This window comes from Haemaphysalis longicornis, unplaced genomic scaffold (assembly GCF_048455015.1).
Source record: "Haemaphysalis longicornis isolate Haplotype H1 unplaced genomic scaffold, Haemaphysalis longicornis Haplotype H1 scaffold_11, whole genome shotgun sequence".
Taxonomy (NCBI): domain Eukaryota; kingdom Metazoa; phylum Arthropoda; class Arachnida; order Ixodida; family Ixodidae; genus Haemaphysalis; species Haemaphysalis longicornis.
Genome location: NW_027526214.1, coordinates 49176867 through 49187844, shown reverse-complemented (window position 1 = coordinate 49187844; position 10978 = coordinate 49176867).

Below are 10978 nucleotides of genomic sequence, written 5' to 3'. Positions count from 1 at the left end.
TTCGGCAGGCGCATCTACAATCTTTCCTGAGCCGGTGAAGATAACTAATCACCACCCCTGGAACCACAGCCGACCTTTGAACGTGACTTTCTTCATGCGCACGGACTTCGGCGCACCCACCTCATCTACGTCAACACCGTCCAGCCCGGCCTGTATAAAACGCGACCTCCCAGCCAGCCACCTCAGTGGGCACGGGAGCAGTCTACTGGGCAGCATGGCTCACGCTTCTCGCCTCTACGTTTTGCAGGCTTTCCTCATGTCTGCGGTGCTGCTTCGTTTGCCAAGAGCGTCTGTTTCGGCAGGCGCATCTACAATCTCTCCTGAGCCGGTGAAGATAACTAATCACCACCCCTGGAGCCACAGCCGACCTTTGAACGTGACTTTCTCCATGCGCACGGACTTCGGCGCACCCACCTCATCTACGTCAACACCGTCCAGCCCGGCCTGTATAAAACGCGACCTGCCAGCCAGCCACCTCAGTGGGCACGGGAGCAGTCTACTGGGCAGCATGGCTCACGCTTCTCGCCTCTACGTTTTGCAAGTGTGTAATACTTATCCGTTATACGCAAAGAGAAGTGACAATCGTTGTGTGCTATTGCTCCCGTGCCCCGGGGTGTTGTGTGACATTATCGCCGACTGTTTCTCGATGTCGTTTTTGCTACTATGCTCGGGCGATGTGGAAATCAATCCCGGTCCCCCCAAGACTCGCTCTGCCGATATTCTTGCACTTGAAAGTTTGCCCGATGACCCCGCTGAGCAGATGAACGTCGTGTTTCACCTACTTAAGGATCTGCAGTCCCGTTCCATTCATGCGGCGAAGTGTCAGGCTGATTTAGAGGCTGGCCTTAAATCCATCCAAGCAGGACAAAAGAAAATTGAAGCCAGCATAGAAAACATCCAAACGCGTCTCTTGACAGTAGAAGAGAAAACTGAGGTGCTCGAGCGTACCGACGAGGATATAGCGACAGTAGTCACTAATCATGATTCCTTGCAGTCGCGTGTGGACGATCTTGAGGATAGATCTCGTCGAAAGAACCTGATCTTTTATAGATTCCAGGACTCTGTCCGCGAGACTTGGGAGGAGTCTGAATCGCTCGTGAAGGGGGCCCTCACTAACGTTCTCCCCACTTTTCCGGACAACGCGTTCGAACGCGCTCATCGTTTAGGGTCTTTTTCTCCTACTAAATCCCGTCCAATAATTGTTAAATTTTCAAGCTTTAAAACAAAGGACCAAGTACTTTCTGCACGCAAGAAACTTAAAGAAAATGACATAACGGTGTCCGAAGATTTCTGCCCTGCAACGCGGGAAATTCGTAACAAACTAACTGCGTTTGCGAAAAATCAACCAGGCGAACCACTCTTTCACCTTCGATACAAAACACTCGTTATTAACAAGACGCACTACATCTACAATAAGGCTACTAATGAAATATCCGAAGACGCACGACGACCCTCAATCACTAACGATCAGCGTCGCTTGAACCCGCGCGCTACTACGTCCTCGTAGGGGCGCGTGAGGGGAAGTGGTCAGGACCTGTCGCGTGTATCAGTTCTTTTTACTAACATTCGTAGTATCCTCAACAAGCGTGACTCACTAACATCAGCAGTTGAGACAATTAAACCAGACATTTTAGTATTAACTGAGACGTGGCTACGGCCGCACATTTCAGATCACGAATTATTTTTCCAGCACACCGTTTCTCGGTTTTTCGTTGTGACCGCACCACCTTGCGATCGGGGGGCGGCGTCCTCCTAGCCATCAATAAAAACATTCCATCACAATGTATTCATGTGCAAAGCAACCTAGAAATAATTTGGGCTATCATCGAACTAACTTCCCAAAAGCTTATCATCGGTGTTTGCTACCGTCCACCCCATAATACTCCTACATTTATAAATGAGCTACACGATGTTATCAACCTGGTTTGCACGCGTCATACTAATATCCCGTTGTTCCTACTTGGTGACTTTAACATTCCAAACATATCCTGGGAAAATGAACCGCCCACATTGCAGCCTTTTTCAACCTTTGCTAATGATTTCTTCAACACGTGTTCAGTTTTTTCTTTATCACAGCTGATCAGGAAACCAACTAGATCAACGCAAACGTCTGCCAATATTCTTGATCTTGTACTAACTTCTAGACCAGATTACGTATCCAGTATTGCGCACCTACCCGGCTTAAGTGACCACTGCATGCTATCGTTTGACATTAACTTACCACGTCCGAAATCTAAAAATAAGAATAAAACAATTCGGCTTTACGAAAGAGGCAATTTTGACGCATTTAATGAAGAATTATCTGGTTTTCTCGACCCGTTCCTCGAAGATTTCGACTGTCGCTCGGTACAAACTAACTGGGACATGTTCTCTGACAAAATTAAGGAACTAACAGATAAGTACATACCCACTCGCATCATAGTTTCTAATGATAACGCGCCATGGTATACTACTCACTTAAAACGCTTATCTAACCGAAAGAAACGTTTATATAAAATAGCCAGGCTGTCCCCTAGCTCCGTTCCGTGGGCTGCCTACAAGGAGGCATCTAAAGATTACGTCACTGCTCTTAAAAATGCTAAAGAAAATTTTTTGACTACTACTTTACCATCGATGTTATCAACCGATACAAAAAAGTTTTGGCGCGTTATTAACCCCCCGAAAGATGGTGACTGCTTAACATTTGTTGATGAAAAGAATACCGCTATTCCTTCCAACCGAAGTGCTGAAGTTCTCAATCAAGCCTTTGCATCGAATTTCTCCGAAACTACTAATGTCCCACTACCCTTACCTTGCAATTACAGTCACAACCAGATGCCCCCAATTACCATCGATTCTTGTGGTGTTGAAAAACTTATTAAATCATTAAAACCATCCTCTGCTCCTGGATGCGACCTCATCAGTCCAAAAATTCTAATCAGTACTAGTTACTATTCTTCCATTATACTAACAAAAATTTATCAACAGTCGCTGGATCACGGTGTGCTACCAATTGAATTTAAAATTGGAAAGGTGGTTCCATTCTTCAAATCTGGAAACAGGCACTCACCCCTTTATTATCGACCTATTTCTTTAACTAGTATTCCGTGTAAACTAATTGAACACATATTGTTTTCTAACCTAGTTAAATTTTTAGACTCGAACTCTTATTTTTCTCTGTCACAACATGGTTTCAGAAAAACGTATTCATGAGAAACGCAACTCGCATTATTCACCCATAAACTGCATACTTTTCTTGATCAGTCCACGTTTGCCGATTGTATATTCATTGACTTTTCCAAAGCATTTGATAAGGTGTGTCACAAACTATTGTTGTTTAAACTACATCAGCTTAACCTCGATTCCAAACTTCTATCTTGGCTTGAGTTTTTTCTTACCAACCGTTCGCAATTCGTATCCGCTAATAATCATAACTCTGAGTTAACACCGGTCCACTCTGGTGTGCCGCAAGGTTCCGTGTTGGGTCCTCTTCTTTTCCTTATATACATTAACGACTTACCAGCATCCGTTTCTTCTAACATTCACTTATTCGCCGATGACTGCGTTGTGTACCGACAAATAACTTGCGCTGATGACATAGCCGTCTTGCAATCTGATCTTCATACTATTTCATCCTGGCGCAAAACTTGGCTCATGGAACTTAACTCTACCAAATGTAAATATTTACGTGTTACAAGAACAGCCCACCAGTTACCTACTTATTTTATTGATAACTCCCGTTTAACTCATGTATCATCCTATAAATATCTTGGTGTTCACATTTCAGCTGATTTAACATGGACCACTCACACCGAGTATGTAATTTCCAATGCTAACCGAGCGCTAGGATACCTCCGACGCAATTTTTCAAGAGCCCCTTCTTCACTTAAATTACTAATGTACAAAACACTCGTTCGTTCTAAACTGGAGTACGCCGCATCAGTGTGGGATCCAAGTTATGATACGCTAATACAATCACTCGAAATGGTACAAAATAACTCTGTTCGCTTCATTCTTTCTAACTATAATCGCACTGCTAGCATAACTTCAATGAAATGTAGCCTTCAACTACCAACGCTATCTTATCGCCGTAAAAATTTGCGTCTTTGTCTGTTCCATAAGATATTCTATCACCCACATCTACGTCATCAGCTCATTTTGCCTCCGCATTTCATATCGTCTCGTTTGGATCACGCTAATAAAATCGGAATACCATCGTCAAGGACAAATGCATTTTTTCAGTCTTTCATACCCAGGACTTCAGTCGAATGGAACCATCTTCCTGCATCAACCGCTGCCATTATTGATCATGAATCATTCAAAACAGCCTTAGCTAACATTGTATAATGATATGTTCAGTTGTATTTTGTTTTGTCACGCCTTAGCTAAAATTGTCTTCTAAGAAGCCAACCTGATTTATTCGTTTATACCTTATAATGCATTAGCTACAATTGTATATTTAGAAGCCATTGTTATAACCTTTTTACCTCCTTTTACTGATTTTGTCATTCCTTTTTTTTTGTATTTAACCACTCCCCTCTCTAATGCCTTATGGCCCTGAGGGTACTGTAAATAAATAAATAAATAAATAAAATCTCATGCCTCAACACAAAGCACACAATGGCTTGCAGTAATAATAAAAATGACAACCCCATTAAAGCCTGCCAGTGGAATTGCCGAGAGTACAAACGCAAAAAGCATAATTTACACATGTATCGGCAGAGCCTAGACTCGCCCCCAGAAATTATAGCCCAACCAGAGACACGCCATTGTCAAATTGCCCGGTTACAGGGCATTTCAAAGTGCGACGTATGTGAAAACGGCGGTCCTCGTACCGAAGCATATATCATCCTACAGGATTCAATTCGACAGTGTTGCCATCCCTTAGCACTTAATAATGTCCTCCCAAGCAAAAGGCGAGCGGAAAGACTTCATATACTAAACGTAAATAGCGCCCCAAAATCTTAGACAGACCGTTCCAACCACCCATTTTTGCTCACGAGGAAGGAGGTGGGCCCATATGGACTGCTCATAGTTGGAGATTTTAAGGCTCCTCACATGGCTTGGGGATACCCAACCAGTGTGCCAAAGGCCGGACACCTGTGGGAACGAATACAGACACATCATTTTACGTTAGAGAATGGCGTGCACACCCCTACACGAATCGGAAACAGCGCCCAATGCGACACCACCCCGGATCTCAGTCTCTGACTGCACCCAAACAGGGTAACCAAGGGAGTCACCGAAGAAACACTAGGCAGCGACCACCTCATAATTGAGATTGCGACTATAACCAAACACAAAATAACTCAAACGCTCAGACAAAAAAGTATGACTGACTGGGATGAGTTCAGAACGATCCGGGAACCGTAACCATGCGGATGAGTGCGCAAGCCCAGAATACATTGGGGATAATAACGAATGGACATAACAGCTACTTGCAGACATTAAAGCAGTCACCAAGGACCTCAATCCCCACATTCCTTCCGATATCACAGGCTACGGTCTCAATCACCTTTGGGAGGCGTACCGCGCAATCCAAAAATTATGGCGCAGCAATAAAACCAATCGCAAATTGCGGCTAAAATTTTCTTCTCTGCAGACGGAGATTGAAGAGCACGCGGTCACTCTCTCGCACTGTCAATGGGACTAAATCTGCGACCAGATGCAAGGAAACTTTAGAATAAAGACATGGCCGATAATTAGACACCTCGTCGACCCTGATCTGAACAAGACAGGACACAGAAACCATATAACCAAAACCATCCACACATACTAGGCTCTGACGACAAACTCATAGCAGAAATCAAAGACATGTGCCTCCCGATAGGTCCCCAAATCGAAGTACCCTCGTACATGGGTCATCCCAACAGCGAGATGGACAGAGACATAACTGAAGCCGAGGTACGATTGGGGATTTGCAAAATTAGGTCGAAATCGTCCCCAGGTCCTTTCCACATTTCGAACCGGGCGCTATGAAACTTGGACGATTTCTAAATCACCACAATAACTGCTTTTCTCAAAAGATGCTGGAGAACGGGACGAATTCCCGAGTTGTGGAAGTGTGCCAAGGTTATTTTAATCCCCAATCCAAATAAACCACTTACAATCAAACACCTCCGCCTCGTTTCCCTCACGTCGTGCTTAGCAAGACTCATGGAACACGTAACCCTAGCCCGGCTTAAAACACATATTAACGTCACGGAACAATTCCCCCACACAATGATTGGCTTCCGACTTGGTCTCTAAGCTCAAGATATACTCATACAGCTATCAGAACAAATTATCAAACCATCCAACGGCCTAGACATATCGGTGATACTGGCCCTGGACCTGACAAAAGCGTTTGACAACGTCTCGCACGAGGCCATAATGTCAAGTCTGGGATCCGTCAATCCGGGGGATGGAACCTGCAATTACATCAGGGATTTTTTGTCAAACCGGACAGCCACCATACATCTAGACAGCCCTGTCTAAGATACATTCCCGCTAGGCAGTCGTGGCACTCCTCAAGGAGCCGTACTGTCGCCATTACTCTTTAAACTTGCAATCATAGACATACCAAAGAAATTAGCACGGATCCACCACCTCTACCACAGCGTTTATGCAGACGATATTATCCCTGGATGAATCGGGGGAGTGATGGGCACATTGAAGGAACACTGCAAAGAGGCATAGAATTAGTGGTGGAGGACGTCAGGAGACCAGGTTTGGCCTCCTCTCCGGCAAAGTTTGAGCTACTTTTTATTCCCCAGGAACAGAAAAAACGGCTTCATTCCAGCATAAAACTCCATATTGAAGGTAGAGAGATCCCGGAGATGCCGGCTGTTGAAGTCCTAGGGCTGCACATACAACCAACAAGACTAAATCACAAATCTATCAAAACAATAGAACGGCACTTAAAGCAAACCAATGGTTTGCTCAAAAGGGTCACCAATAGGAACTCAGGTTTGACCTAGCAGAACAGGGTTCGCCTAATCCAATCCTTTGTCGTGAGCAGAATACTTTACTAGATTTCTACCTTAAACTAACAGCTGCCCAAACGAACAAAATTGATGTCCTCATTAGACGGGCCTTCAAGGCAGCACTGCGTCTTCCCCTCGGCCCGTCCACTGCCAAACTGGAAGGGTTAGGCCTTCACAGCAAGGCCCGGGAACTAGTTGCAGCCCACCTAATGGGACAGTAGGAACTCCTCGCTCGCACACCCAGATGGAGACACATACCCAGCAAACAAGGAATATAATATCACACACTATATCAGGACGCGAAAACAGTTCCCCCTAGTATTCACTCTCATATTGTAGCCAAACCGCTTCCCGGCAACATGCACCTCACGTACCACTCAGAGCGCAGGAAACAAGCCCGACCCCCGGAACAAGAAGTATAAAATTTTCCCGCAAGTGGTGTGCGTCGATGCAGCAGAGTACAGACACAACGACGTTTTCACCGCAGTCGCCATACAAAATTACCCCAACACCAGCATTCTCGCTTCTATAACAGTCCGTACGCCCTTCCCAGAGCTGGCGAAGACGCAATAGGGCTCGCCCTTTCACTCACCCCCACAGCTGCAACGATCATTAGATATTCTAAAACTGCTCTCCAAAATTTTGCCGCTTTTCGCATATCCCCATGGGGCTCAAAAAGTTGCTCAGGAACCCCCACAATCCCCAGTACAAACAAGGCGGCCCATGACCTATCCTGAGGATTTACTATCCGGGCAGGGCCCAACCCCTATCCTTACCATGGAGCCCGGTCCACGCGGGACCGCCTCATCGGTTTTCACGATATTACCACCTACTACCTCCTCTCCCGCCGGATCTCTCCTCGGGTGGACAAATCTCTGACATTAGAGCAAAGCCAAGTCTGGCACTAACTCTAGGCAGGAGTCTTTCCCAATCCTCCCACGATTACCCATGTCCACCCCACCCTCCATCCAACCTCGGGGTGCCCCTTATGTGCCGCCAATGCCAACCTGGCCCATAATATGTGGGCATACCCCCAGGACCCTTTCCCCAAAATACCTTAGCAAAGAGTGCTGTTGGGCTAGTTGATAGGGCATCATTAAAATACTATAGCGCAAAGAACGGGAACAAAGACAAAAGAAGACGCTCGTCTTCCTCGTAGTGCTCATCCCGTTGTCTTCTTTTGTCTTTGTTCCCGTTCTTTGCGCTATAGTATTCTAATGATGCACGAAGTACGTTCTGAGTAGAGCTGGGAGGCCTCGCTTTGCAGCCCTGACCCTGACCTGCAGGTGCGCCTGGTGAAGAGAGCGGAAGAGGTCGCCAGAAGGCGCCAGCCTATGGCTACCACGGGACCACCAACATAAGCCAAGCAGCAGACGTCCAGGTAGGGGCGGGCCTTCAGCCCGTAACCTGCCACCACCATTCGGACTTCGATTCTCCTAGAGGCACTTCCTCAAAATAAAGTTTATCTCTCTCATGAACACGTTGAAAATGCGAGGCACCATGTAGAGAAGTGCCAAGGGGAATGCATTGTCAGCTTCTCCTGCGGAGAGTATTGATAAAAACCGCTTGATTTCACAAATACGGTGGCGCTGCTCCTATGCGGTTTACATAGATGCATTTTAGGAATTGTTCAAGGACGTCAATAGCATTGAAAAAGCCGTCGCTCATGTGTTTAATCAGTATGATGCAGTTCTAGCACAGGTTAACAATTATTTCTAGCACAGTAAAACAATGCAACCTGGCTTAGGAAAAGGGTGAATCGCATTGGATTTACCTCCTAACCCCAGGTCACAAAAATGAGAAGTTGGCTCAACGAACTTGTGCAATACCGTCGGCGACAAAATATTGAGGTTAGAAAGATTGTAGAATAGCACGAATACTTTCTAGTAAAACTATGATATCCCCCGTTTACTGAAACTGCTCGTCCCTTGCATTTTCGATATTGACGCCTGGCAACGTTAACGTCTTGTCCTGGCAAAGAATCTGTGGTTATTTTGTGTACACTAAGTTGGGTGTACTCTACACCCCCGGGGCTGGGTAGAATTGTCGCGAGAGCTAATTTTAATTTTGGAAGCGCAGTCAACCCGCATAAGCACACCGTCGCATCATCGCGAAGCGAATGCCGCGAGATGGCCACAGATGTAACACAGCTTCGGCTTAGTTGCAAAGCTTCGATTGGGCGGACTGGAATGACACGGAAATTCATCACACACGAGAGCAACGTGCAAATGGTGCGCCGTAATAAAACTTACAGGAGCAAAAAAGGTGTTCTATCATAACCACATTTCTGGCCACAGAAGTAGGGTACCTTGAAGGCTCGAAGCACCACTTGTGGCCGCGATGTAAACAACGAAACACACAAGCCTCCTAGTGTACTCGCGAACAATGCAAAACGACTCTTATGCTGCCTCTTTGGGTACGCTAAAACTCTACACCTTTACTAATCAAAAAATATTTTCACGCAGTGCAGTCTTGGTGTACGTAAAGTTGGAGGAAACAGGCATGTGACTGCGCCGAACGTGCAATAACTATCCTTATCACCACCGGCATCGCGGCTGGGCAGCTTGCTGATTTCAGCATGGCTTTAGTTATACCTCCTTATTTACAAGTGTTTATTACCCATGAATGTAACGTGCGAAGTATGATATTATGTGCTTCTTTTAGTGTTTGTGTGCCCGATTTTTGTATTTCAAGTTACCCTTGCCCCATCCGCTCAGTCAACGTTTCTGTCATCTCTGCTGAGTTACTCAGAGATTCATTTTTATTGTTTACATGCACATTGTGAAGTTGCTGCCCCAACGACTACTATATTCATTTCTGGGTCTGTCAATCTTTCTATTTATATCATATTTTCGTTTTGTCTTCACTGTATTTTAAGAAAGTCACCACCTGTTTAAAACCTTTTCAAGTATCGACCGGTAAGTTGTTATTTCACCCGAACCTTGTAAAGGACCATCTTGGTGATATTCAAAAATAAAAAGGATAGAAATAGTATATGTGATGTTTGTGTTGGACAAAAAAACCCCTAGCTTGGTCGTTCCGGTAATGTTACAAATATTGAATGAATTACAGGAATTGCGAACTTCTTTGTACAGGAGAGCCATTTACGGTACAGTGCAAATATTGAAGATCTTCGGTATCGTACATTTGGGTATCATGTTACTGTAAAAATACAAAAGAACACAAAAACATGCCAATTTTATAAACATTCTCCGACATAAATCATGATTTCAGCAAAAGTAACATCGGTATTAAAAATATGGTTCATTACAGGGTGCCTAAATGAAGCAATAAGCCTGCGTGGTTTCTTTGAAAAAGAGGTATTCATTCCGAAGTTAAAACTGCTTGTGCAAACAAAAACTACAACTATCAAGTCTTCCGAAAAACAATAATAAAGTATCTCGACCAGCATATAAACCACATTTTGTTTCTGTGGAACGTTAAAATTCACCAGTGTCTTTGATATGTCCCTCCTAAGCTGCGGCAAGTGCCGTTTTGGCTTGTGTTGCTGCAGGTATTTTCTTTCGGGGATGTGCTTGTTCCACCAATTGATTGGCACTTACAATTCTCTACTATGTACCAGTCGCCAGTACAACGCGCTATGGCAGGTTACGTACACACCTTGCAATAAAATATCTGTGGTCCATATACTGCTATCGCTGAAGCGCCTAACAACGCAATATGTACTCAAAAGTACGATGAGCTGCCTTACATGGACGTATTTGGCATCCCAGGTGAGTTGCGCAAAAAGAGATGATAGTGCCCGCATACGAATGATCCTATTACTTTGCGTATATTTTCTTACAGCGGCACCTCACAATTGTTCTCGAAGTTCCTATGCCTTGCCGCACTAAACGATACATCCACGTTAACATGGTATTCGGTTGGAACATTCACTGTGTACCGATTGACAGAAAACGTTGGTTTTGGTCACCATTCTACACTGGATTCAACTACGCCGTTTCATCAAAAGCGTCCAGGTCAAGCCTATGTTATTACGATTTCTACTAAGAATATTACTTGAAAAAAGGACG